This window comes from Bubalus bubalis, chromosome X, assembly GCF_019923935.1.
Source record: "Bubalus bubalis isolate 160015118507 breed Murrah chromosome X, NDDB_SH_1, whole genome shotgun sequence".
In the NCBI taxonomy this organism is placed as follows: Eukaryota; Metazoa; Chordata; class Mammalia; order Artiodactyla; family Bovidae; genus Bubalus; species Bubalus bubalis.
This window is the reverse complement of record NC_059181.1, coordinates 79,795,792-79,822,761: the sequence shown is the minus strand read 5'-3', so window position 1 is coordinate 79,822,761 and position 26,970 is coordinate 79,795,792. Positions and strand designations below refer to the sequence as shown.

The following is a 26,970-nucleotide window of genomic DNA, read 5'->3' as shown; positions in this document are numbered from 1 at the left end:
TGGTCATGGTGTATGATCTTTTTAATGTGTTGTTGGATTCTGATTGCTAGAATTTTGTTAAGGATTTTTGCATCTATGTTCATCAGTGATATTGGCCTGTAGTTTTCTTTTTTTGTGGGATCTTTGTCAGGCTTTGGTATTAGGGTGATGGTGGCCTCATAGAATGAGTTTGGAAGTTTACCATCCTCTGCAATTTTCTGGAAGAGTTTGAGCAGGATAGGTGTTAGCTCTTCTCTAAATTTTTGGTAGAATTCAGCTGTGAAGCCGTCTGGACCTGGGCTTTTGTTTGCTGGAAGATTTTTGATTACAGTTTCAATTTCCGTGCTTGTGATGGGTCTGTTAAAATTTTCTATTTCTTCCTGGTCGAGTTTTGGAAAGTTGTACTTTTCTAAGAATTTGTCCATTTCTTCCACGTTGTCCATTTTATTGGCATATAATTGTTGATAGTAGTCTCTTATGATCCTTTGTATTTCTGTGTTGTCTGTTGTGATCTCTCCATTTTCATTTCTAATTTTATTGATTTGATTTTTCTCCCTTTGTTTCTTGATGAGTCTGGCTAATGGTTTGTCAATTTTATTTATCCTTTCAAAGAACCAGCTTTTGGCTTTGTTGATTTTTGCTATGGTCTCTTTTGTTTCTTTTGCATTTATTTCTGCTCTAATTTTTAAGATTTCTTTCCTTCTACTAACCCTGGGGTTCTTCATTTCTTCCTTTTCTAGTTGCTTTAGGTGTAGAGTTAGGTTATTTATTTGACTTTTTTCTTGTTTCTTGAGGTGTGCCTGTATTGCTATGAACTTTCCCCTTAGGACTGCTTTTACCGTGTCCCACAGGTTTTGGGTTGTTGTGTTTTCATTTTCATTCATTTCTATGCAAATTTTGATTTCTTTTTTTATTTCTTCTGTGATTTGTTGGTTATTCAGCAGCGTGTTGTTCAGCCTCCATATGTTGGATTTTTTAATAGTTTTTCTCCTGTAATTGAGATCTAGTCTTACTGCATTGTGGTCAGAAAAGATGCTTGGAATGATTTCTATTTTTTTGAATTTACCAAGGCTAGCTTTATGGCCCAGGATGTGATCTATCCTGGAGAAGGTTCCATGTGCGCTTGAGAAGAAGCTGAAATTCATTGTTTTGGGATGAAATGTCCTATAGATATCAATTAGGTCTAACTGGTCTATTGTATCATTTAAAGTTTGTGTTTCCTTGTTAATTTTCTGTTTAGTTGATCTATCCATAGGTGTGAGTGGGGTATTAAAGTCTCCCACTATTATTGTGTTATTGTTAATTTCTTCTTTCATACCTGTTAGCATTTGTCTTACATACTGTGGTGCTCCCGTGTTGGGTGCATATATAATTGTTATATCTTCTTCTTGGATTGATCCTTTGATCATTATGTAGTGACCATCTTTGTCTCTTTTCACAGTCTTTGTTTTAAAGTCTATTTTATCTGATATGAGTATTGCTACTCCTGCTTTCTTTTGGTCCCTATTTGCATGGAAAATCTTTTTCCAGCCCTTCACTTTCAGTCTGTATGTGTCCCCTGTTTTGAGGTGGGTCTCTTGTAGACAACATATGTAGGGGTTTTGTTTTTGTATCCATTCAGCCAGTCTTTGTCTTTTGGTTGGGGCATTCAACACATTTACGTTTAAGGTAATTACTGATAAGTATGATCCCGTTGCCATTTACTTTATTGTTTTGTGTTCTAATTTATACACCATTTTTGTGTTTCCTGTCTAGAGAATATCCTTTAGTATTTGTTGGAGAGCTGCTTTGGTGGTGCAGAATTCTCTCAGCTTTTGCTTGTCTGAAAAGCTTTTGATTTCTCCTTCATACTTGAATGAGATCCTTGCTGGGTACAATAATCTGGGCTGTAGGTTATTTTCTTTCATCATTTTAAGTATGTCTTGCCATTCCCTCCTGGCTTGAAGAGTTTCTATTGAAAGATCAGCTGTTATCCTTATTGGTCTTCCCTTGTGTGTTATTTGTTGTTTTTCCCTTGCTGCTTTTAATATTTGTTCTTTGTGTTTGATCTTTGTTAATTTGATTAATATGTGTCTTGGGGTGTTTCGCCTTGGGTTTATCCTGTTTGGGACTCTCTGGGTTTCTTGGACTTGGGTGATTATTTCCTTCCCCATTTTAGGGAAGTTTTCAACTATTATCTCCTCAAGTATTTTCTCATGGTCTTTCTTTTTGTCTTCTTCTTCTGGGACCCCTATGATTCGAATGTTGTAGCGTTTAATATTGTCCTGGAGGTCTCTGAGATTGGCCTCATTTCTTTTAATTCGTTTTTCTTTTGTCCTCTCTGATTCATTTATTTCTACCATTCTATCTTCTAATTCACTAATCCTATCTTCTGCCTCTGTTATTCTACTATTTGTTGCCTCCAGAGTGTTTTTAATTTCACTTATTGCATTATTCATTATATATTGACTCTTATTTATTTCTTCTAAGTCCTTGTTAAACCTTTCTTGCATCTTCTCAATCCTTGCCTCCAGGCTATTTATCTGTGATTCCATTTTAATTTCAAGATTTTGGATCAATTTCACTATCATTATTTGGAATTCTTTATCAGGTAGATTCCCTATCTCTTCCTCTTTTGTTTGGTTTGGTGGGCATTTATCCTGTTCCTTTATCTGCTGGGTATTCCTCTGTCTCTTCATCTTGTTTAAATTGTTGAGTTTGGGGTGTCCTTTCTGTATTCTGGCAGTTTGTGGAGTTCTCTTTATTGTGGCGTTTCCTCGCTGTGTGTGGGTTTGTACAGGTGGCTTGTCAAGGTTTCCTGGTTAGGGAAGCTTTTGTCGATGTTCTGGTGGATGGAGCTGTATTTCTTCTCTCTGGAGTGTAATGAAATGTCCAGTAATGACTTATGAGATGTCTATGGTTTTGGGGTGACTTTGGGCAGCCTGTATCTTGAAGCTCAGGGCTGTGTTCCTTTGTTGCTGGAGAATTTGCTTGGTATGTCTTGCTCTGGAACTTGTTGGCCCTTGTGTGGTGCTTGGTTTCAGTGTTGGTATGGAGGCGTTTGATGAGCTCCTGTCAATTAATGTTCCTTGGAGTCAGGAGTTCCCTGGAGTCAGGGTTTGGACTTAAGCCTCCTACTTCCAGTTATCGGTCTTATTTTTACAGTAGTTTCAAAACTTCTCCTTCTATACAGCACCATTGATAAAACATCTGTGTTAAAGATGAAAAGTTTCTCTACTCTGAGGGTCACTCAGAGAGGTTCACAGCGTTACATGGAGAAGAGAAGTGGGAGGAGGGAGTTAGAGGTGACCCAAATGAGATGAGGTGGAATCAATAGTGGAGAGAGTGGGCTAGCCAGTAGTCACTTCCTTATGTGCACTCCACAACTGGACCGCTCAGAGATGTTCACGGAGTTATACAAAGAAGAGAAGAAGGAGGCAGGAGACAGAGGTGGCCCGAAGGATAAAAGGGGGAAATGAAAAGGAGGGAGACAGATCCAGCCAGTAATCAGTTCCCTAAGTGTTCTCCACCGTCTGGAACACACAGAAATTCACAGAGTTGGGTAGAGTAGAGAGGGGTTAGGGAGGAGATACAGGTGACCTGGTGGAGAAAATGGAGAGTCCAAAGGGAGAGGGAGCAGTCAAGCCAGTAATCTCGTACCCTAGTGAAAACTGGGTCCTGAAGATTGGGTTCTTAAAGGTACAAAATTGGTAACAAATACATAAAAGCAAAAATTAAAAATCTAGAGTTTGGAATTTCAAAAATGTGATGTTAATGAAAAGAAGAAGGAAAAGAAAGAGAGAAAAAATGAACAATGAAAAACAAACAAGGTCGCAAAAATTATAAAGAAACTACAGGTACAAAATTTATAACTAATACCAAAAAGCAAAAATTTAAAATCTAGAGTAGAGGTTGGAATTTCAAAAATACAACGTTAAAAAAAAAAAAAAAGAAGAAGAAAAATAAAGAGAGAAAACAAACAAACCAACAAAAACAATGTCACAAAAATTATAAAGAAAATACAGGTACAAAATTGATATCAAATGCCAAAAAGCATAAATTAAAAATCTTGAGTACAGTTTGGAATTGCAGATATACAATGTTATATAAAAGAAGAAGAGAAAGAAACAGAGGGAAAAAAAAGAAAAAAAAGTCACAGAAATTATAAAAAAAAAAACTATAGGTACAAAATTGATAACATATACCAAAGGCTAAAATTAAAAATCTAGAGTAGAGTTTGGAATTTCAAAAATACAATGTTAAAAAAAAAGAGGAAGAAGAAAAATAAAGAGAGAAAACAAACAAACCAACAAAAACAATGTCGCAAAAATTATAAAGAAAATACAGGTACAAAATTGATATCAAATACCAAAAAGCATAAATTAAAAATCTTGAGTAGAGTTTGGAATTGCAGATATACAATGTTATATAAAAGAAGAAGAGAAAGAAACAGAGAAAAAAAAGTCACAGAAATTATGAAAAAAACTATAGGTACAAAATTGATAACATATACCAAAAGGCTAAAATTAAAAATCTAGAGTAGAGTTTGAAATTTCAAAAATACAATGTTAAAGAAAAGAAGAAAAAGAAAAAAAAAAAACACGGTCAAAAAATTATAATATATATATATGAAGTTTGCTGAAGAAGAAAAAAAAATAGGGTCTTTTTTTTTTTTTGCAAAGTAATAGTTATAAAAGTGAAAATTAAAGGACAATAGAGGACTTAAAATTAAAAAAAAAGAAAGAAAGATTGATCGTAAAAGTAGTAAAAATATATCTAGGTCTTTCTCTGGTTTTGTTGTGAGTATTGTGGGTTCAGTTCATTTTAGGCTAGTTCCTTAGTCCGACTTATATTTCTCAAGATCTATAGGCCCCTTCCTATGTAATCCGTAGTAACCACAGGGTTTTAATCTATGGCCTGTAGCTTCCAAGGCGTTTCCCTCTGTTATAGCTTCTTCTGTTTGCTGGTCTCTTCAGTGTCTGGTTCCCGCCCTGACACAAAGGGGACGGTTGAGGACACTATTTTTTTTTTTTTTTTTTTTTTTTAGGCTCACTTGTTCAGCCGTGCTGTGGGGAGGGAGGGAGGGGTGCTGCAAACAGATAACACTGGCGTGCGCTCGCAGTACCTCAGCCACACTGGGTCTGCTCCCGCTCACGGCGCGTGTAGCCTCTCTGCCCACACTGCTCGGGCTTTAGGTTGTTCCGCCGGGAACAATCAGAGGCCGGCCCTGGGCTGAGCTCCCAGGTCCAAGCCACTCAGGTTCGGGCACTCGGGTAGTCCTCAGAGGTGCAGACTCGGTTGGGTCTGCGTTTTGTGTTCTTCCCAGATCCGAGCAGCTCAGGTGATGAGGTGTTCGGCGGGCGCCAATGCTGCAACTTATTGCCTCCCCGCCACTCGGTTATCTGGGTGTAAAAACCGGCGCACCTTCTCAGGCAGATGTTGACCGTCCAGACCCCCAAGAAATTTTAGTTAGCAAAGAAGCCTGCTTACAGTTTTATAGATAGTGTCTCTCTGGGGCTGCGATTGCCCCCTTCCGGCTCTGGCTGCCTGTCACCGGAGGGGGAAGGTCTGCAGCTGGCTATCTCTGTTCAGTCCTTTGTTCTGTGCGCGGGCCTGGCGGTGTCTTAGGTTAGGGCTGGCTTTTCGCGTGGTAGATATCCCACAGTCTGGTTTGCTAGCCCAAATTATTTCGCTCAGATAGCGCTCAGAACATTCGGCCGGATTCTTACTCTAAGGGACACATCCCGCGCTGCACTTCCCTGCCCAGCCCCCGCTTGCTAATGGCGTGTGCAGGCGTCTGCGCTGCTTCTCCACTGGGGGAGTTACCGTAGGGCTCACAATCTGCGATTTTTAATTGTTTATTTTCTTTTTTTTTCCTCCCTTTTATGTTGCCCTCTGTGCTTCCAAAGCTCGGCACAGATTCGGCAGTGAGAGGGTTTCCTGGTGTTTGGAAACTTCTCTCTTTTTAAGACTCCCTTCCCGGGACAGAACTCCGTCCCTCCCTCTTTTGTCTCTTTTTTTGTCTTTTATATTTTTTCCTACCTCCTTTTGAAGAGTTGGGCTGCTTTTCTGGGTGCCTGATGTCCTCTGCCGGCATTCAGAAGTTGTTTTGTGGAATTTACTCGACGTTTAAATGCTCTTTTGATGAATTTGTGGGGGAGAAAGTGTTCTCCCCGTCCTACTCCTCCGCCATCTTGGCTCCTCCCCTTTCTCAAGTTTTAATTGTGTAAAACTTTACTCATTTGAATTGACCTGCTAATTAAGGTTGTAAAAATAACTTGCTGAATCAAACCACATTTATTTTGATTATTCCCATCCTGGCTTTTTTCATATTTTCATTATTATTTCAAATATGCATTTAATTTTTGTTTTCATGGTAATTTCAGCCAACTTACCTTCATTTAGATCACTTTGTACAAGAAAATGAATTATCTCATTGTTTTATCCATTTGATTGATTTCTGCTATTGTATATACTTTTGAACTGTCCCAGGTCTTTTCTGAGCTTCTCTATTATTTTTTCTGAACTTTTATCACAGATTCACCTATCATTGTTTTATATGCTCACTTTCTTTCTCTTAGATACTTGACCATCTCCCTGCTTATTATTTAACTAGAGAAATTAAATGGAGAGAGAAAAATAGTTCAATTTAATCTCCAAATTTCTTCCTGTCCTCTCTGCTTTTATAGTGTTTTTCATAAAGTATTGCTTCAATATGAAAAAATAATTCTCATTTAATTATTACATATTCATTTATTTTGTAACCATCATTAACACAATACTTCACACAGAGTTGGTTAGAAATGAATGGATGTATCCATAGTTTCTTAAAGTAATAAAAAGTCCTATTCTCACTGAGTCAAGTTCTCATTTGCTTTACCTTAAACTCCCTGAGTCTAAAAAATGAGAGAGAAAGAGGGAGGGAGGAGGGAAGAGAGAGATATCAAGCATTGCTTAGAAAAAGTTTTCTTAAAGAGCAAATGAGAGAATGAATATATATATATATGTATTTCTAAGAAAGAGAATAAAAATATATACATATATATAATATCAAGCATTGCCTAGAGTTTGCTTTAAGAGCAAATGAGAGAATGAATATATATATTTTTCTAAGAAAGAAAGAAAACTCTTAGAGTTTGCTAAAGTTGACTCAAGTGTCAGGTAATGTCAGGTAATTTTTTTCTGGAATAGATTTTACATTTAGCAAAAGGTATCTAATGTAAAAATATTCTATGTTTGAAAGTCGTTCATTATCATTGACCTTACACAGAAACCTCATGGAAATGAATACAGTTTTCTGAAGTCATTTTTAGATGTAGTCAAATTATATCAGGTCATATACCTTGAAAGTTAACACACTGATAATTTCATTTAATTTCAATGGTCAAAAAACATCTTTATCTAGAAAAGGGCATCTGGGAAAAACAAAAAATTAAATATACTTGTATCATGCTTAACTTTGTAGGAAAAAAGTCTAACTTATCTCAAGAAGTAAATATTATATAATAATGAAATAATAAATAATGTTTACAGTAATACAGTCTTATCTCCAAAAATGAATTTTCAAGTGATTTTTTTTTTCTAAGTCACATCAGTCGTGTCCGACTCTGTGCGACCCCATAGACGCCAGCCCAACAGGCTCCTCTGTCCCTGGGATTCTCCAGGCAAGACCACTGGAGTGGGTTGCCATTTCCTTCTCCAATCATGAAAGTGAAAAGTGAAAGTGTCCAACTCTTAATGACCCCATGGACTGCAGCCCACCAGGCTCTTCCATCCATGGGATTTTCCAGGCGAGAGTACTGGAGTGGGGTGCCATTGCTTTCTCCTTTCAAGTGATTATACAATATAAATAAATAGCTGTAGCTCAATGAAATTTAGAGGCGTATAGCTTCAAGGTAATTCAATTAGTTGCTATGTCTTTTGTCATGCTTCTTGATTTTTAAGATATTAGTTTAAAACAGAAATATTTTCATACATTTTCCATAACCTGATTGCTCTTTCATTTCAAAATAAGGATGGAATGGAACCAGAAAAAATAATCATCTTGTAAAAAATATTCAATTGTGATATTTTATGTTTTTAAAAATCACTGATGTTTTAGGATATTTATCTAAATTACCTTTCACTTCTAATTGTTTGAATCTTTATTTGCTGGTAATCAACAGCAGGTTACATGCATAAAACCTGTTATAATAAGAATATGGGCAAAACTTTTCTACTTGATTAATAATGCGTGCAAATTCAACAATGCACTCTGAAAATGCATTTTTATAACCTACATGTAATATGGAAAGCATTTAGTGCTATGAACAAGTAACCAATTTTAACAAATAGAAAAATCTGTTTTAATGTGATAAGTCTACTTCCCTTAGAATATAGTTTATCTAGAACAGGCATGAATATATTTCTATACATTATGACCCACCTAATCAAATTCTTCAGGAGAGGTAATTATTTTATTTTTCAACTTGTATAGTTTATAATTTCCATTAAAAACTGATTATTGATAACTATAGTTTAGAACTCCTGAAGAATAAGCTAATAGCTTGTTCTTTTCTTTTGATACTTTCTGTATAACTACTGGCCCTTGTCAATTAATTCATCATGCTCTGAAGATTTAATCCATCTAGGCTAAAGACCAAGGTACCTTGGTTTAAATTCTCTTCATTACTATTGGCAAGGCCCTTGATTTACTTATCTGTGAATTTCTAGGACATAGAATAGTATATATTAGTTTATCATTAAATGTTACTGAGTGAATTAGATTAATTAGTTCCTTTCAGCAGGCAATTATAGAGCACTTGTTATTCTGTCTCGGAATTCCTATTACATTTCTTATTTGTACTGTTTGATTACTATTTTAATACATACCTTATCTTATGATTGTTTCCCTAGATAGTTTAACACTTTATTTTATTCATATGCAACTTATCAACAGAATTAAATTATATGTTCCTTGTAGTCAGGAATCAGGTCACTCTTTTTATTTGACCCTTTCATAAAGCCAGCACATAAACACACAATAAATATTTTGCTGATTAATCTGAACAGATTGAGAGAACATGGGGAAAATGCTGCCATATTGTCTTATACCACTCAACAAAAGAACACATGCTTTAAGGGAATATAAATATATCTGTGCTATAAAGTAAAAATAAATTTTACTCAAGAATGTCAATAATGCTGAAAACAAACCTTGCATAAAATAGTTTGTTTAAAAGAATTAATCAGTGTTGGGGGGTGAGTCTTCCATTTTTTATCTTGCAGAATATACTTGCTTCGTAAATTTTGAGTTTGGATTTTATTTGAAATTGAGTTATAAATATGCTTATTACCTAATTTATATCATGAATAATATCTTGCTCTTCTGTGCCTACTTTCCAACTAATATCAAGACTAGACAGCAGTATGTGTGCACTTTGTCTTATGTTTATGACCTAATGTTTCTTCATTTGTTTACCAAAGAAGTTTCAATAATGTGAAAGTAATGTATTAGTGTACAGAGTTATTCCATGCATATTTTAATTACCCAATGCCAAGCCTGGAGATTCAAAGCATAGACTTTATACATTTAAACCTAGTAGGTTTATAAGAGTGCATAGCATCTATAATCTCCTAGGATACCCCAGCATGATACTCAGCAACAACAGTAGATAAGATTTACTTAATTTTTTAATTCTGCCGAAATCAGTCAGTACTTAACACTTTTCAAGAAATCTAATTATAAATAAACCATCTATTTCTCATATCTCTATTCACATTCTGCCCTCATTTTGGCTTCTGGTACTCTCAAAACCCTAAGTTATTCAGGGACCACTACTGTAATGAATAACTGTGGGTTTTCTCTTGACTTTTGCATAAATCTCCCAAGCAAGTACACAATCAACCAAGTCTTACATTCCCTAGGTTTCATCAATGAGACAAGATTTAATTTGGTTTAACAAATTAATTTAATTAACAAGGTTTAATTTGCCAGTTATTCTTCAGTGCAATCTGCCTGCAATGCGGGAGACCTGGGTTCAACCCCTGGGTTGGCAAGATCCCCTGCAGAAGGGAATGGCAAGCCACTGCAGTATTCTTGCCTGGAGAATTCCATGGACAGAGGAGCCTGGCAGGCTACAGTCCTTGAGTTGCAAAGAGTTGGACATGACTGAAAGACTAACACTGTAGTAGTCAGCTTTTAGATCTTTCAGAATCTTACTGCAAACTAATTAGCCATTTCAAAGTGTTTAACTGTATGCAATGAATGTTTATGTATTTTACAGTCAATATGTTGCTTCATTCTATACTTATTTTTCTTTACCTGCAGTTATCTTCCTCTTTGTGGCTAAAACAAATGCTGAAGTAATATACTGGCAGCATTTTTCAATATTCTCTGGGAATATGAGAGGAAGAGACTGCCTTTTTGAAATAACAAAGCATCTTACTACCTCACTTAGTACTTCTTAATTTGATACTTACCACACCCATGTTAGAGAATGTTGACAAATATATAGAGTTACTGAATATTTTGATAAATTTTGTTTACATAGGTGTGGCATAAAATTACATCCTTCTTTACCTGGAAAAAAAAACTCAGTATGCCCTAAACTGTACTCAATTTACTTTCATATGCAAATACTTTCATAACCTAGAGTCAATTTGAGGTGATTCACTTCTATAGTATGTTCTATCTATCTATCATCTATCTACCTGTCAACACACACATCAAGATGTAGATCACATATATATAGAAAGAAATTGTTCCCTTGATTTAAGACTTGAAATAAAATCAAGATTTAAGATGAGTAAATAATTCAAAAATAACTTTATAGGTCTTTGCACAAATAATATATCTTAGGGGTTTTATATTATAATGAATAATGAAATGCACTTTTTTTTCACCTAAATGACTATGCTGTGTATGCAAAGTCCATTATATATGAAAAAGACAAATAACCTGAACTTATGGTGGTAATAACTCACATAGTCTATTAAATAATGCTGATTGTGCTAGAAGGAGAACACCTCTTACCATTTTTGAAATGGTCAACCAATCAGACACTATATCTATTCTGTTTGGGGAATAAGTGAGGAATCACAGGGAGTAAGGGAGAAAAATCAATCTAAAATAAAATGTGCACCAGCCCCAAGCATCCAGTATCATGCATCGAACCTGACCTGGCAACTCGTTTCATTATATTTGGCAAAACTAATACAATTATGTAAAGTTTAAAAATAAAATAAAATTTAAAAAAATAAATAAATTAAAAAAAAAGAAAAAGAAAAAAAATAAAATAAAATGTGTACAATAGCATTACCTTTTATTTAAAGTACTTGCATAAGCAACAAGAAAATCATGATACTTAATGTAAATTTCCCAACTATAAAGAGACTAATCACATGAAAAAGTGCTATGAAGTTGGGGGGCACCTATTCAGACCATAGCAGATATGTAGTTGCATTCCATGTGAAGCTTCAAGTGAATATATATGGCAAGAAGAGGATCAAAAATAATTGACATTTGTGCTTGTAATTTTCATCCAAATCTCTCAGACAAGTCAATGAAACCAAACACACATTAAAAAAAAATCATTTCCATTTCCCTGTGGAAGTTTTTGTTTTGCTTGTGGTGTTGGTGGATTATTAGTAGTAGTGTTAGTTGCTCAGTCGTGTCCAACTCTTTGGGACCCCACAGACTATTGCCCACCAGGCTCCTCTGTCCATGCAAGAATCCTCTGTCCAGGCAAGAATACTGGAGTGGGTAGCCATTCCCTCCTCCAGAGGATCTTCCCGACCCAGGGATCAAACCCAGGTCCCCTGCATTGCAGGCAAATTCTTTACCATTTGAGCTACAGGAAAGCTCCACTGGTGGATTAGTTTCATATGATACTAAGATCTCTGAAATCACAGGGTTATCTTCCAAATTTAACAATCACCAACTAAGGAAAAAGTGTTTCTAACAAATCTGTTTGCTTTTAATTATTGATTTACTATGTTGGCCTTTCTCCAGAAGATAAACGGGAAGGAGAGTGCTAAGTCAACTTACCTTGTATGTATTTTTATCAGTTGAGCCAGAAGGACAGGTTGGATCTTTGTCTCAGCAGGTAAGACTCTCTAGGAAGAAGAATCACAGGAGATCAGGAGGGGAGGAGACAAGCTATTTACTAAGGTCGTAATTAGTAAACAATCGGGGGAATATCTGATTAGGTACATTGTGAAGACTGACAGCAGCAAAGGTCCAGGCCGTATAGGAAGTTAATGTCAAAAGACCAAACCTATGTGACAGGTAGAAATCCCAGCCATCAGGCAATCGTGTTATCAGTTGAGACTAGCTAGGTGTCTCTCTTCCTATTTGACGTATACCACCTATGTGGCTGCCACTGGCTGTGAAAGTCATCTCACTTTACCCAAGTACTTCAAGCGGCTTCAGAGCTTAAGATGCAGCTTTCCACAATGCTGGAAAGTGTTCAGTTTTCTACTGCTAATTTTCATGTAAATTGGTGGTTACATTTTAAAACAGCCTTATTGAGATATAATTTAAATATCTGTTTAGTTTTTAAATTAATTTGTATTAGAGTATAGTTGCTTCACAATGTGTTACTTTCTACTGTACAGCAAAATGAATTGGCCTTACATATACATATAATCCCACCCTTTTGGACTTCATTCCCACTCTGGTCACCACAGAACACTGAGTAGAGTTCCCTGTGCTATACAGTAGGTTATCAGTAGTTATCTAGTTTATGCATAAAGTCAGTAGTGTATATGTGTCAATCCCAATCTACCAATTCCTCCCACCACCTCACTTTCTGGCTTAGTTTTTTATATGCCTTTCTTCTTGGCACATATACCCTGTAAAAAACTAAAGGTCCCTTTCTTTCATTGTATCCATGACACATTTTCTCCTTTCCTTAAGAGAGAGTTTTCTTCTTAAAATGTATTCTTTACCTATCTGATATAATAGTTGTCAGTTTTCCATCTGTATCATTTACATTCTAATTATTTATTGGACTAAAGCCTGTTTATAAGGAAGGAGATATGTTCATCTGTTTCATGCTGCTGACAAAAGATTCATAGAGATGTAGGCAAAGCAACAGGTTCAGTTATCAATGAAATATAGTAAGGAAGGGGAAACATTAGAAATAAGATCTAATGGCCTAGAGACTAAGCAACAGATTGAAAGCACAAGCTAACGTTACGAATACCGAGCTCACTTCCGTCCTGAGCTTGTTCATTTTGCCTCAGCTGTTTCTGCAGAAATGGACTAAGCCATGCTAACCAACCTGCAGAGATCGTTGTGAGGAATGTCGCCAAAAATAATAAAATGTAAGCATCACTAATTTAATTTTCTAGAGAAATTGAAATGAAAAGCAAACCGAGTATCTAGGACATAGTTTTATTAAGTTTATGCAGAGAACAACCTTTCTAACAATCATCTTATTTCTCTTTATGATTATCTAATTTTATCATATTAGTGTTACCAAGGTGCCATATTATATAGGATGAGTAGAAAACCTGAACTCTGAGTAAAAATTACATCTTCGGTTTTATAATAACATGAGGCAATTCAAGATAGGTTTGTGTTTGGTTGTTTATATCAATATTGAACACATTGTGTTTCTTTTTCCTTCTAGTAGACTTTATTTTTAAGGTCATTTACATTAGAGTTTTTTTTCCCTAATGCATAACTATTTTTTTTTTAAAGTATAATCCATTGTACAGGCAAATTTTTAAACGTTTTGAAAAGAGTTTGAAAATATCTTAAATTCAATGAACAGCAATATTGGATACTAAAATGCATTGGGTAAATTATTTGTGATAGGGCTTTATTTTTAAAGCATGGTTCATATTTCAGAAAATGTACAGGAACTAAATTACTTCCCTACTTTTCCTGAACAACCTTTTACTGTCTTTTATTTTTTTACTTTTTACTTAAAATGTTACGCATCAATAGAGCTCTTTTACAACACTCCTGCATATGTTCATTTTCTACTGGATTTTATAGAATTCTATATAGTCTGTGGATTATTAAAATCACTGAGCTCTTTAAGTCAAAGTTTATTAATTCAGAGTGGACATATATTGAGGATGTGTGTGTGTTAAGTCACTTCATCCGTGTCCAACTCATTGTGACCCTATGGACTGTAGCCCACCAGGCTCCTCTGTCCACGGGATTCTTCAGGCAAGAATACTGGAGTGGATTGCCATGCCCTCCTCCAGGGGAACTTCCTGTCTCAGGAATTGGATCCACATTCTTTTACATCTCTTGCATTGGCAGGTGGTTCATTACCACTAGTGCCACCTGGGAAGCACTATGTTGAGGATGACTAAATAAAAATCAAAAGAAAGGTATGGGGCTTAGGAAATACTCTAAATTCCTTCACAAACAATAATGTTGTTCATTAGAAACTCCTATTTTTTCCCTTGAAAACTTTTTTTTTTAATCATGCAAGATTTCTTAGCAATGCAACTGTCACATTATATCAGAACAGACAACTGAGATGATGGGGACTAATTTGACCTTGAAGAATGATTTCAAATATTCTGTAGTATACAATGCTATCTATTGTTAACACAGGCAAGATCCTTGCTAGTTACCTCAATCATTACTTGCTATCACTATATAATTATGAAAATAATTGAACAGTTGTACAATCTTATAATTTATGGAATTACTGAACTATTAATCATTTGTTTCTTGAGTTTTAAGCGAACTTTGGGCTCTACTGAATAAATAGAGGTAAACATAATGTCACATTCTGTGGAGCTTAATATATTCAAACCTTTAAGCAACAATTCTGTTATACTTCTGTTCTCTTTGTTTTTTGTGAATCTATTGTATGTTTTTGATTTGTGGTTGTAAGCAACAATTCTAAATAGTAGATTAGGAGATAATCTGAAAATAATACTATCGTTTATAGAATGTGTTGCTTTTTAACAAGAAAGATCTCTAGAAAACAATAACATATTAATTATAGCAGTGCACTGGGGGCGGGGGCGGGGGTCGGGGAGGGGCAGGTCCTGTGGATCTGTCTCTTGCTTCAATAGTGTTTCCATGTTAGAGACCCAGAGACGACCCTTGCTCCAGCCTCCCACAACCCTCCAACATTTTTTTCCAATGTTCCAACCTCGAATCAGCAGTCACTTAGACATCCTTGGCCTCCAGGACCAGCCAACACCATTTTTTGAGCTTAACTCCTTTAATACCTGATCAACTATTAAGCTCCCAGACTCCTCAGAATTATTACATTGAGCAGGAGGCTGCCATCAACATCTGGGTCACCCTACACTTATTTCTCTCTGGGCTGCCATTTCCACCACGGAGGATGTGACTCTGGACACGTTGGCCACTTTTCTGCGAATTGGCCAAGGAGAAGCACAAGGGCACCCAGCGTCTCTAGAAGATACAAAACCAGCGCAGTGTCAGCGTCGTCTTTCAGGAGGCACAGAAGACGTCCCAGGATGAGTGGGATAAGACCCAAAACGCTATGGAAGCTGCCATTCTCATGAAGAACCTGAGCCTGGACCTGTGGACCTGTATGCCCTGGGTTCTGCCCGAGCAAACCTCCATCCCTGTGACTTTCTGGAGAGGCGCCTCTTGGAGTAACAGGTGAAACTCATGAAGTAGATTAACACCACCTGATCGGCCCCAATCCCCCACCCCCGCAGGCTGCCTAAGTTGTGTTGGGGGCGGTGAGCAGAGCCAGTAGCTGAAACTCAAGTAAATGGCAACCACGTGACTAACCTCCGCAGGCTGGCTGGTCCCCTGGATGGGCTGGGCGAATCTCTCTTTGAAAGGTTCACCAGGAGCTTCCGGAGCCCAGCAGTCTTTGAGAAGTCCCCCTGGTGTCAGGGCTGCAGCCTGAAGCCCCTCCCTGCAGCCACTAGGTAGCTTTTTAACCACCCTGGAGCCCTCTCCCAAGCCTTGCACCAAATGAAAACAATAAACTTATTTGCAGCCAGAAAAAGAAAAAAAAAAAAAAGATAATTTACACATGACTTTAAATCTGCTCTTTCTGAAAGGATACCTGGTTTCTGTCTTTGTTTTCCTGAGATACTGAGAATAAGACAAGTAAATTTTGGAGAAGAGGATTTCCTTAGCTGTGTCTCATTTTTTAGAAAATATCTGTTACTGAACCTATTTGTAATCTGGCTTAAACAAGTGAATTATTAATCTAACAGGAGCAAAGACCAGGCATCTATTGTGGGAAACTAACTTTTAAAATTTCTCAAGCCAACACTCAAAGCTTACTCTTTCCTTCCAGTGTCTTATAAAAAAGGTATACTCAAATATATACTGACTTGTATTTTGAGGAGTCTAAGCTAAATGAAAAAAGGACTACTTCACGGGACTTTGGAAAGCTTATGAGAATAAGTTATGTTATTTATTACATGTTGAGGCCGTTGAAAGTGGAACTGGAGCTGGGAATTAGATGGCATTGAAGTCAAATGCACCATTAATTTCTTGGAAGCTGGGGAATTAAATTGGACGCAATTAGTTTTTCTCAGTGTTGTGAGCACAGATTGCACACAGACCCCCTTTCTAAATGTGTGTCACAGACCCAAGGCAGCTATGGAAGGACAAGTCAAAGTGTATGTCCTGATCATGAGCCAGTCACTTGTCCTTTCTTTGGAAGGAATGATGCTAAAGCTGAAACTCCAGTACTTTGGCCACCTCATGTGAACAGTTGACTCATTGGAAAAAGACTCTGAAGCTGGGAGGGATTGGGGGCAGGAGGAGAAGGGGACGACAGAGGATGAGATGGCTGGATGGCATCACTGACTAGATGGATGTGAGTCTCATTGAACCCCGGGAGTTGGTGATGGACAGGGAGGCCTGGCATGCTGCAATTCATGGGGTTGCAAAGAGTCGGACACGACTGAGCGACTGAACTGAACTGAATGACATATAAGGACTTCCCAGGTGGCTAAGTGGTAAAGAACCCACCTGCCAATGCAGGATATGCAGGTTCGATCTCTGGGTAGGGAATATTGCCCCCTGGAGAAGGAAATAGCAACCCACTCCAGTATTCTTGCCTGGGAAATCCCATGGACAGAGAAGCCTGGTGGGCTACAGTCCATGGGGGTCACAAAGTGTTGGAAATGACTGAGCGACTAAACACCACCAACAGCAATGATGACACATAATAGGGTGTTTAAACATTTCTAGAAATACACAAACTGTTTAAATGTTTGTATTTAAATAATTTTAGCTAAATTCATTTTACATACTTTCTTCTTATGTATGGCAAAATTTACTTTCTTTTGTTAAAAAATATCACCTATATCTGCTCAATTGGAAGACAGGACATACTAGAACTTCATTGATAATGAAGAACAGTATATGCATATATTCAGAATATAAACACTACCTTAGATTTATTAAGTATAGTAAATAAAGGAAGGGTTTTAATAGATTCTCAATAAAAAGTCTTATCATTTTTTTCTTTCTCAGAATTTTTTCTGAATGAGAATGATAATGGGTTTATCCTCCTAACATAGATGCCTAGCCTGTGCTCCTTTTAGAGTAAAATACATCCTCTTAACAGAAGCCTTCCACAATAGGTTTGACAGTACTTTCTGAACACATTTTAACAGTACTTGAAATTAATCATCCTAATTCAAAATGACAGGTACTCTGATTTACAATTCACCCACACATTTTTTTTAATTTTATTTTATTTTTAAACTTTACATAACTGTATTAGTTTTGCCAAATTATTTATCTCTCAGAGATGCTGTGAAGGAAACCAACCCCTAAAGGACCAAAATTCTATAATTATTTAAAAGATGTGTCAGTTCACTCAGTCGTGTTCAACTCTTTGCAACCCCATGAACTGCAGCACGCCAGGCCTCCCTGTCCATCACCAACTCCCGGAGTTTACACAAAATTGTGTCCATTGAGTCAGTGATGCCATCCAACCATCTCATCCTCTGTTGTCCCCTTCTCTTCCTGCCCTCAATCTATCCCAGCACCAGGGTCTTTTCAAATGAGTCAGCTCTTCCCATCAGGTGGCCAAAGTATTGGAGTTTCAGCTTCAACATCAGTCCTTCCAATGAACACCCAAGACTGATATCCTTTACAATGGACTGGTTGGATCTCCTTGCAGTCCAAGGTACTCTCAAGAGTCTTCTTTCTCCAACACCACAGTTCAAAAGCATCAATAATTTTGCACTCAGCTTTCTTTATAGTCCAACTATCACATCATTACATGACTACTGGAAAAATCATAGCCTTGACTACACAGACTTTTCTTGGCAAAGTAATGTCTCTGCTTTTCAATATGCTGGCTAGGTTGGTCATAACTTCAAGGAGTAAGCATCTATTAATTTCATGCCTGCAATCACCATCGGCAGTGATTTTAGAGCCCCCCAAAATAAAGTCAGCCACTGTTTACACTGTTTCCCCATCTATTTGCCATGAAGTGGTGGGACCGGATGCCATGATCTTAGTTTTCTGAATGTTAAGCTTTAAGCCAACTTTTTCACTCTCCTCTTTCATTTTCATCAAGAGGCTTTTTAGTTCTTATTTGCTTTCTGCCATAAGGGTTGTGTCATCTGCATATCTGAGGTTATTGATATTTCTCCCGGCAATCTTGATTCCAGCTTGTGTTTCTTCCAGCCCACCATTTCTCATGATGTATTCTGAATATAAATTAAATGTGCAGGGTGACAATATACAGCCTTGATGTACTCCTTTTCCTATTTGGAACCAGTCTGTTGTTCCATGTCCAGTTCTAACTGTTGCTTCCTGACCTGCATATAGGTTTCTCAAGAGGCAGGTCAGGTGGTCTGGTATTCCCATCTCTTTCAGAATTGTCCACAGTTTATTGTGATCCACACAGTCAAAGGCTTTGGCATAGTCAATAAAGCAGAAATAGATGTTTTTCTGGAACTCTCTTGCTTTTTCCATGATCCAGCGGATGTTGACAATTTGATCTCTGGTTCCTCTGCCTTTTCTAAAACCAGCTTGAACATCTGGAAGTTCATGGTTCATGTATTGCTGACGCCTGGCTTGGAGAATTTTGAGCATTACTTTACCAGCATGTGAGATGAGTGCAATTGTGTGGTAGTTGAGCATTCTTTGGCATTGCTTTTCTTTGGGATTGGAATGAAAACTGACTTTTTCCAGTCCTGCGGCCACTGCTGAGTTTTCCAAATTTGCTGGCATATTGAGTGCAGCAGTTTCACAGCATCATCTTTCAGGATTTGAAATAGCTCAACTGGAATTCCATCACCATCACTAGCTTTGTTTGTAGTGATGCTTCCTAAGGCCCACTTGACTTCATATTCCAGGATATCTGGCTCTTAGGTGAGTGATCACACCATCTTGATCTTGTGAAGATCTTTTTTGTGCAGTTCTTGTATTCTTGTCACCTCTTCTTAATATCTTCTGATTCTGTTAGGTCCATACATTTTCTGTCCTTTTTGAGGCCATCTTTGCATGAAATATTCCCTTGGTATCTCTAATTTTCTTGAAGAGATCTCTAGTCTTTCCCATTCTATTGTTTTCCCCTATTTCTTTGCATTGATCACTGAGGAAGGCTTTCTTATCTTTCCTTGCTATTCTTTGGAACTCTGCATTCAAGTGGGTATATCTTTATTTTTCTCCTTTACTTTTTGCTTCTTTTCTTTTCACAGCTATTTTTAGGGCCTCCTCAGACAGCCATTTTGCTTTTTGGATTTCTTTTTCTTGATCCCTGTCTCCTGTACAATGTCATGAACCTCCATCCATTGTTCATCAGGCACTTTGTCTATCAAATCTAGTCCCTTAAATCTATTTCTCACTTCCACTGCATAACCATAAGGGATTTGATTTAGGTCATACCTGAATGGTCTAGTGGTTTTCCCCACTTACTTCAGTTTAAGTCTGAATTTGGCAATCTTGGGAAGAATCTAAAATTCAAAATGGAAGGGAGATTATAGTCACAATACCTCTTTGGAATCATTTAGCTATTTCAAGTAATATTACATACTTTACCAACAATTAACTTATACTTCAATTAAAACATATTATATATATGATACATCATTCAGACTATTTTCTTAACCAAGTAATTTTTGCAGATTAGTGGTATTGATGACATAGCATGGCATGAAGAGATATATTCTTTAAAATGACTTAAGTTGAAACTAAACATGCCTGTTTTATGCAATAAGTGTGTATGGTATATTTTTGATATTGGTGTCAGTTTTTGAGATATACAAGAGTGCAGGACTAATTTTCCTTTTTTTATTTTATTTATTTATTTAATTTTCCTTTTTTTTAATCCATGTCCTTTCAACGTGTTTTTTAAAAAGTACTTTTTAATAGGTAAGATGTCACTGTAAAAACTGATAAAAATGATAGCAATTATAGGGTGGATTTTAATCTTACAAATTAAGCTAAGAATTATATTTCAGTTCAGTTCCGTTCAGTCACTCAGTCGTGTCCGACTCTTTGCGACCCTATGAATTGCAGCATGCCAGGCCTCCCTGTCCATCACCAACTCCCAGAGTTCACTGAGACTCACGTCCATCGAGTCAGTGATGCCATCCAGCCATCTCATCCTCTGTCGTCCCCTTCTCCTCCTGCCCCCAATCCCTCCCAGCATCAGAGTCTTTTCCAATGAGTCAACTCTTCGCATGAGGTGGCCAAAGTACTGGAGTTTCAGCTTTAGCATCATTCCTTCCAATGAACATCCAGGACTGATCTCCTTTAGAATGGACTGGTTGGATCTCCTTGCAGTCCAAGGGATTTTCAAGAGTCTTCTCCAACACCACAGTTCAAAATCATCAATTCTTCGGCACTCAGCTGTCTTCACAGTCCAACTCTCACATCCATACGTGACCACTGGAAAAACCATATCCTTGACTAGACAGACCTTTGTTGGAAAAGTAATGTCTCTGATTTTTAATACGCTATCTAGGTTGGTCATAACTTTCCTTCCAAGGAAAAAGCGTCTTTTAATTTCATGACTGCAATCACCATCTGCAGTGATTTTGGAGCCCAAAGATATAAAGCCTGACACTGTTTCCACTGTTTCCCCATCTGTTTCCCATGGGACCAGATGCCATGATCTTCATTTTTTGAATGTTGAGGTTTAAGCCAACTTTTTCACTCTCCTCTTTCACTTTCATCAAGAGGCTTTTGAGTTCCTCTTCACTTTCTGCCGTAAGGGTGGTGTCATTTGCATATCTGAGGTTATTGATATTTCTCCCAGCAATGTTAATTCCAGCTTGTGCTTCTTCCAGCCCAGCATTTCTTATGATGTACTCTGCATATAAGTTAAATAAGCAGGGTGACAATATGCAGCCTTGACGTACTCCTTTTCCTATTTGGAACCAGTCTGTTGTTCCATGTCCAGTTCTAACTGTTGTTTCCTGACCTGCATATAGGTTTCTCAAGAGGCAGGTCAGGTGGTCTGGTATTCCCATCTCTTTCAGAATTTTCCACAGTTTTTTTTTTTTTTTTGATTAATTTTATTTTATTTTTAAACTTTACATAACTGTATTAGTTTTGCCAAATATCAAAATGAATCCGCCACAGGTATACATCCACAGTTTATTGTGATCCCCAGTCAAAGGCTTTGGCATAGTCAATAAAGCAGAAATAGATGTTTTTCTGGAACTCTATTGCTTTTTCCATGATCCAGTGGATGTTGGCAATTTGATCTCTGGTTCCTCTGACATGTCTAAAAGCAGCTTGAACATCTGGAAGTTCACAGGTCACATATATATTTTTTTTTTAATTTTATTTATTTTTAAACTTTACATAATTGTATTCATTTTTCCAAATATCAATATGAATCCGCCACAGGTATACATGTGTTGCCCATCCTGAACCCTCCTCCCTCCTCCCTCCCCATACCATCCCTCTGGGTCGTCCCACTTGGAGAATTTTGAGCATTACTTTACTAGCATTTGAGATTAGTGCAATTGTGCGGTAGTTTGAGCATTCTTTGGCATTGCCTTTCTTTGGGATTGGAATGAAAATTGACCTTTTCCAGTCCTGTGGCCACTGCTGAGTTTTCTAAATTTGATGGCATATTGAGTGCAGCAGTTTCACAGCATCATCTTTTAGGATTTGAAATAACTCAACTGGAATTCCATCACCTCCACTAGCTTTGTTCATAGTGATGCTTTCTAAGGCCCACTTGACTTCACATTCCAGGATGTCTGGCTCTAAGTGAGTGATCATACCATTGTGATTATCTGTGTCGTGAAGATCTTTTTTGTACAGTCTGTGTATTCTTGCCACCTCTTCTTAATATCTTCTGTTTCTGTTAGGTCCATACCATTTCTGTCCTTTATTGAGCCCATCTTTGCATGAAATGTTCCCTTGGTATCTCTAATTTTCTTGAAGAGATCTCCAGTCTTTTCCATTCAGTTGTTTTCCTCTATTTCTTTGCACTGATTGCTGAGGAAGGCTTTCTTATCTCTTCTTGCTCTTCTTTGGAACTCTGCATTCAGATGCTTATATCTTTCCTTTTCTCCTTTGCTTTTCACTTCTCTCTTTTCACAGCTATTTGTAAGGCCTTCCTAGACAGTTTTGCTTTTTTGTATTTCTTTTCCATGGGGATGGTCTTGATCCTGGTAATAAATTAGAGTTCTCATCATGTGAAATATTACCTTAATTTGATGAGCAGTTTTGCATATTAGAGCTCTTTCATTGTAGTAGAAAAACATAAAATCTAATTCCTTGGTGATTTATGTAATAGTTCCCAAACCATTACTAAATGCCCTCTTGGTCTATTAATTAGAATTTTGATGATCAGATGAATTATGAGTCATTGAATTGAGCATAATCAATCATTATGTAAGCCCGTATGAGCCATGCTATTGACATAATTATTAAGAATGCCGACTTCAAGCTAATATAATATTTTAAGTCAACTATACTTCAATTAAAAAGAAAAAAAAAACAATTTCAACTTTTCCCATTAAATATTGGCCAAACAAGATTATATATTTTCTTTTTAAAGTTTTCTTTGCACAGAAAAAATAAATGGTGGGCTTGGCATAACAATAATTTATTACCAGGCAATTATTTATGTCTGAATGTAGTACTTAGCTTTATTTGTAAGATTAAAATTTTAAGAGATATTTTCTTTCAAATATCTTAGGTTGAAAGTTACATGCTTGTGTTATTTCCAGACTCTCCTAACCTAAAGACCATGAATTAGTTGAACCTCTGACCTCCCAAACTTTCCTTGCAACTTTCATTTCTCCTCTGTGTACTAGGAACCAAGTCAGTTTTTTAGAGACTTTTAGTTAGAATTTACTTGTGAGTAGTACTTTCAAGAAGATATAGTTAACTATTTAATAGATGAATATATACATTTCTATCTTTTAAGACCTGAGTTGAAAGAATACTTTTGTGCAACAAACTAGGAGTGTTTTGCACTGATAACAGCTCACATTCATTGTACATTTACTGTATGCTCAGCATCATTCTAAGAGCATTACATGCATTTTCCATTATCTCTTCCAACAACCTTTTATAAGTTTTGCTAGTATCCCTATTTAAAAGATAACGAAATAATCACAGAGAGGTTAAATCACTGGCCCAAGATCATACAGCTTGTACACAGAAAAGCTGAAACAGCTCCTATAGAAATTTACTGCATAAAGTTTTCCATTTTTATGCTCAGAAAATCATTCTTTTGTGTTTGGTCTTCATTAACTATGTCAATATCATACTGACATTTGCCCCAAAGCAGGGCATAAGTAAGTGAGTGAAAGTCACTCGGTTGTGTCTGACTCTTTGTGACACCATGGACTGTAGTCCACCAGGCTCCTCTGTCCATGGGGATTCTCCAGGCAAAAATACTGGAGTGGGTTGCCATGCCCTCCTCCAGGGGATCTTCCCAACCCAGGTCTCCTGCACTCCAGGCAGATGGTCTGAGCCACCAGGGAAGCCCAAAGCAGGGCATACTTACCCTGAAATAAGCACTTAAGCAGTTGTACAGTTAAAAGACAATTGATTTTTCTTCTTCTGAGTGCATGCAATAACATACTTTATGGTGTTTACTAATCTAATAGTGTGGATTTATTGTATATAATGACTGTGTATTGACCAAATTGAAATTTATGCAATATATCAAATTTCTCATTAAGTATATATATTTGTGGCAGATAGATGATTAATACCCCCTGCAAGCAAACCCAGAGACTGCTATTATGAGTGGGCTATGTGTTTGCTTTTAAGCACTTTGCCTGAATAAAATGCATTCCAGACCAAAATATTCTTTTTTTTTCCCCACAAAACTAGTCTGTTTGTTTTTTTAATAATTAATGCATGAGTTTAACTGAGAACAGATCTGAATAAAGGATAGACTTAAAATGTTGCCTATTTAAAGTTACTGGATGCATTCAGTGAATATCTATGTTTGGTTTCATATATTTGCATGGTGGCATGCCACATAAACCATGGACTAGCCTCATCATCAGACTTGCTGCTGCTAAGTCACTTCAATCATGTCCGACTCTGTGTGACCCCATAGATGGCAGCCCACCAGGCTCTGCCATCCCTGGGATTCTCCAGGCAAGAACACTGGAGTGGGTTGCCATTTCCTTCTCCAATCATCATCAGACTTCTGTCCTTTGATTTTTTTGGTCAATGATTTTAATTAAGATGTATCTAAAGTCTTTCATTTTGTGAAACTGTTTCTATACAGTTCTTAACACACCATGGGAGGAATCTAGCTGAAGATTAACATTTAAATTTTCATGCATTTAAGTTTTCATGTATGCCCACTGGTATACACAGAAGGGAAAAAATCCTAGAATGCTTTCTTTATCACAATGTATGAATGGTTTTTGACAAATTTCAAAACTTAAGATCAATTTAAATGAAAATCTAATTAAAATGACAAAAGCAATTCTATGTAAATATAGTTATATGCCTTGTTCTCAGATCTCAGATGTCCAATCCCCAAATTACATAAAAATTATTATTAATCTCAATAACAAATATGAAAATGAGTATTTTTCTGTTACAGATTTTTGGTGCTTTTTAATTGATAGACTGAAAATTCAGAAGATTTGAGTTTGTAGCATAGACTGCTTTAGATTTGACATTTGCTTTAACTGTTAATTCAGTTATTTTTACATTTCCACCATGATTGACGTTGTACAACAATATGGTGTTTATTTCTGTAGTTGTTAAGTTGGTCTATGATGGCTTAGAAAATATGCCATATTCCTTACTGTGTAGTTCTTTTGAAATACCATAAAACTTTTAGAATATTTCTTTGATCATTTAAATTATTAAATGTTAGTCATTGACATTATTGAGAGAGACCATATTTTTAAGGATTTGGCACACACAGTATCGGGCTCAGGCATTACCATTCTTCATAGTTGGCAGTTCACTGGAAAGTAAAAAAATATTCAGATACCATTACCATCTCTTCTTTAAAAACACAGTCTTCTAACTTAATGATTTTTTCAACTTTACCAATGGTGCAAAAGCAATTCAAATTCAGTAGAAACCATAGTTCAAATTTTGAATTTTTATTTTTTCCTGGGCTAGCAGTATATAGTGTGTTACCCTCTCTTGATGCTGGGCAAGAGTCAGCTCCCATTCAGCCATTACCCATGATCGCAAGCATAAATAACTGATATGCTTACAACCAGTCTGTTTTTCACTTTCAGTACAGTAGTAAGTTACATGAGATATTAAGCATTTTTTTATAAAATAGGCTTTGTGTTAGATGATTTTGCCCATTGCAGGCTAATGTATTTGTTCTGAGCAACTTTAGAGTAGGCTAGGCTAAGCTATGATTAAGTGTATTAGTAGGTTAGGTGTATTAAATGAATTTTTGACTTATAATATTTTCAACTTACAATGTGTTTGGGAACATGACCCCATTGTAAGTTGAGGAAGATCTACATAGACAGTTGCATTCACCTGCAACATACTTGGCAATGAGACTGATATGCACTTGTTATAGAGTCTGTTCATAGAAAATGAGCAATGACAGGACCCAAACATTTATCTTTTCCTTTCTAAAGTTCAGAAATGAAAAAGGTCACTACTGATGTACATAAATATGTACCCTAAATGTCAGGATTCTGTTAGACATAGGCAAAGAAGAAACAAGGAAGGAAAAAAACTCATCAAGAGCATTTACCTTTATAAGAGAGAAGTGTTAAATCTGAAAAGTAAAGTAACTTGGACTACAGAATTAAAGTTTATTCGAAATATTCTGTAAAATAATATTTCATATCACTTGGATAAAATCACTTAAAAATTCCAATTCCATTTAAATTTTGGATTAAGTCGACTCCTGGTGACCCCATGGACTGCAGCCTACCAGGCTCCTCCATCCATGGGATTCTCCAGACAAGAGTACTCTACTGGGGTGCCACTGCCTTCTCCAAAGTAACATCACACATAAGCATTTATTTATACAAAATAATTTTTAAAGTAACATGCTAGCTATATGAACTTATGCAATTTACTTAGCTTTCCTATAAAATGAAATATTTCTCACCTTTAAAATGGGGATAACAGCTTTGATACAAAGATTAAATGAATATAATTACATACATAATTTTAAATAGTTACAGGTAATATATACATTAAGAATATTCAGACTTAGAGAAGAAACATATGGATACCAAGAGTTTGATTGGGATTGACACATACATTGCTATGTATAGAATAAATAACTAATGAGAACCTAACAAAATGAAATAAAAATAACATGAACTTAGATGTTATGCAAAGAATTTTACTAAAATGACTTCATTTTGTCTCTACAACAAAAAAAGAGTATTCACAACATGTACAGACAGCCTCAAATTGAGACACTGACACATGGCCCAGATGGTAAAGAATCTTCCTGCGATATAGGATACCCAGATTTGATCACTGGGTCAGGAAGATCCCCTAGAGAGGAAATGGCAACCCACTCCAGTATTTTTGCCTGGGAAATCCCATGGACAGAGGAGACTGGAAGGCTATATAGTCCATGGAGTCACAAAGAGTCAGACAAAATTGACCAACTAACACTTCCATACATATTCTGTGGATTTTCAAAT

At 36.6% G+C, this 26,970-nt stretch overlaps 1 protein-coding gene and 1 long non-coding RNA gene across 2 annotated transcripts in view; one reads left to right on the top strand and one right to left on the bottom strand.

Moving 5' to 3' along the window:
• LOC123331805 overlaps nt 1-16,528 on the bottom strand; it is a 42,781-nt gene extending 26,253 nt beyond the window's left edge. Inside the window, exons 1-2 of the long non-coding RNA XR_006548584.1 lie at nt 15,686-16,528; nt 11,987-12,054 (exon numbers count right to left, since the gene is read on the bottom strand). This is a non-coding gene — a long non-coding RNA (uncharacterized LOC123331805). The remainder of the gene's footprint in view (nt 1-11,986; nt 12,055-15,685) is intronic.
• The window catches only part of HTR2C (5-hydroxytryptamine receptor 2C), a 343,880-nt gene that overhangs the window by 82,477 nt on the left and 234,433 nt on the right, over nt 1-26,970 (top strand). The window lies entirely within an intron of this gene.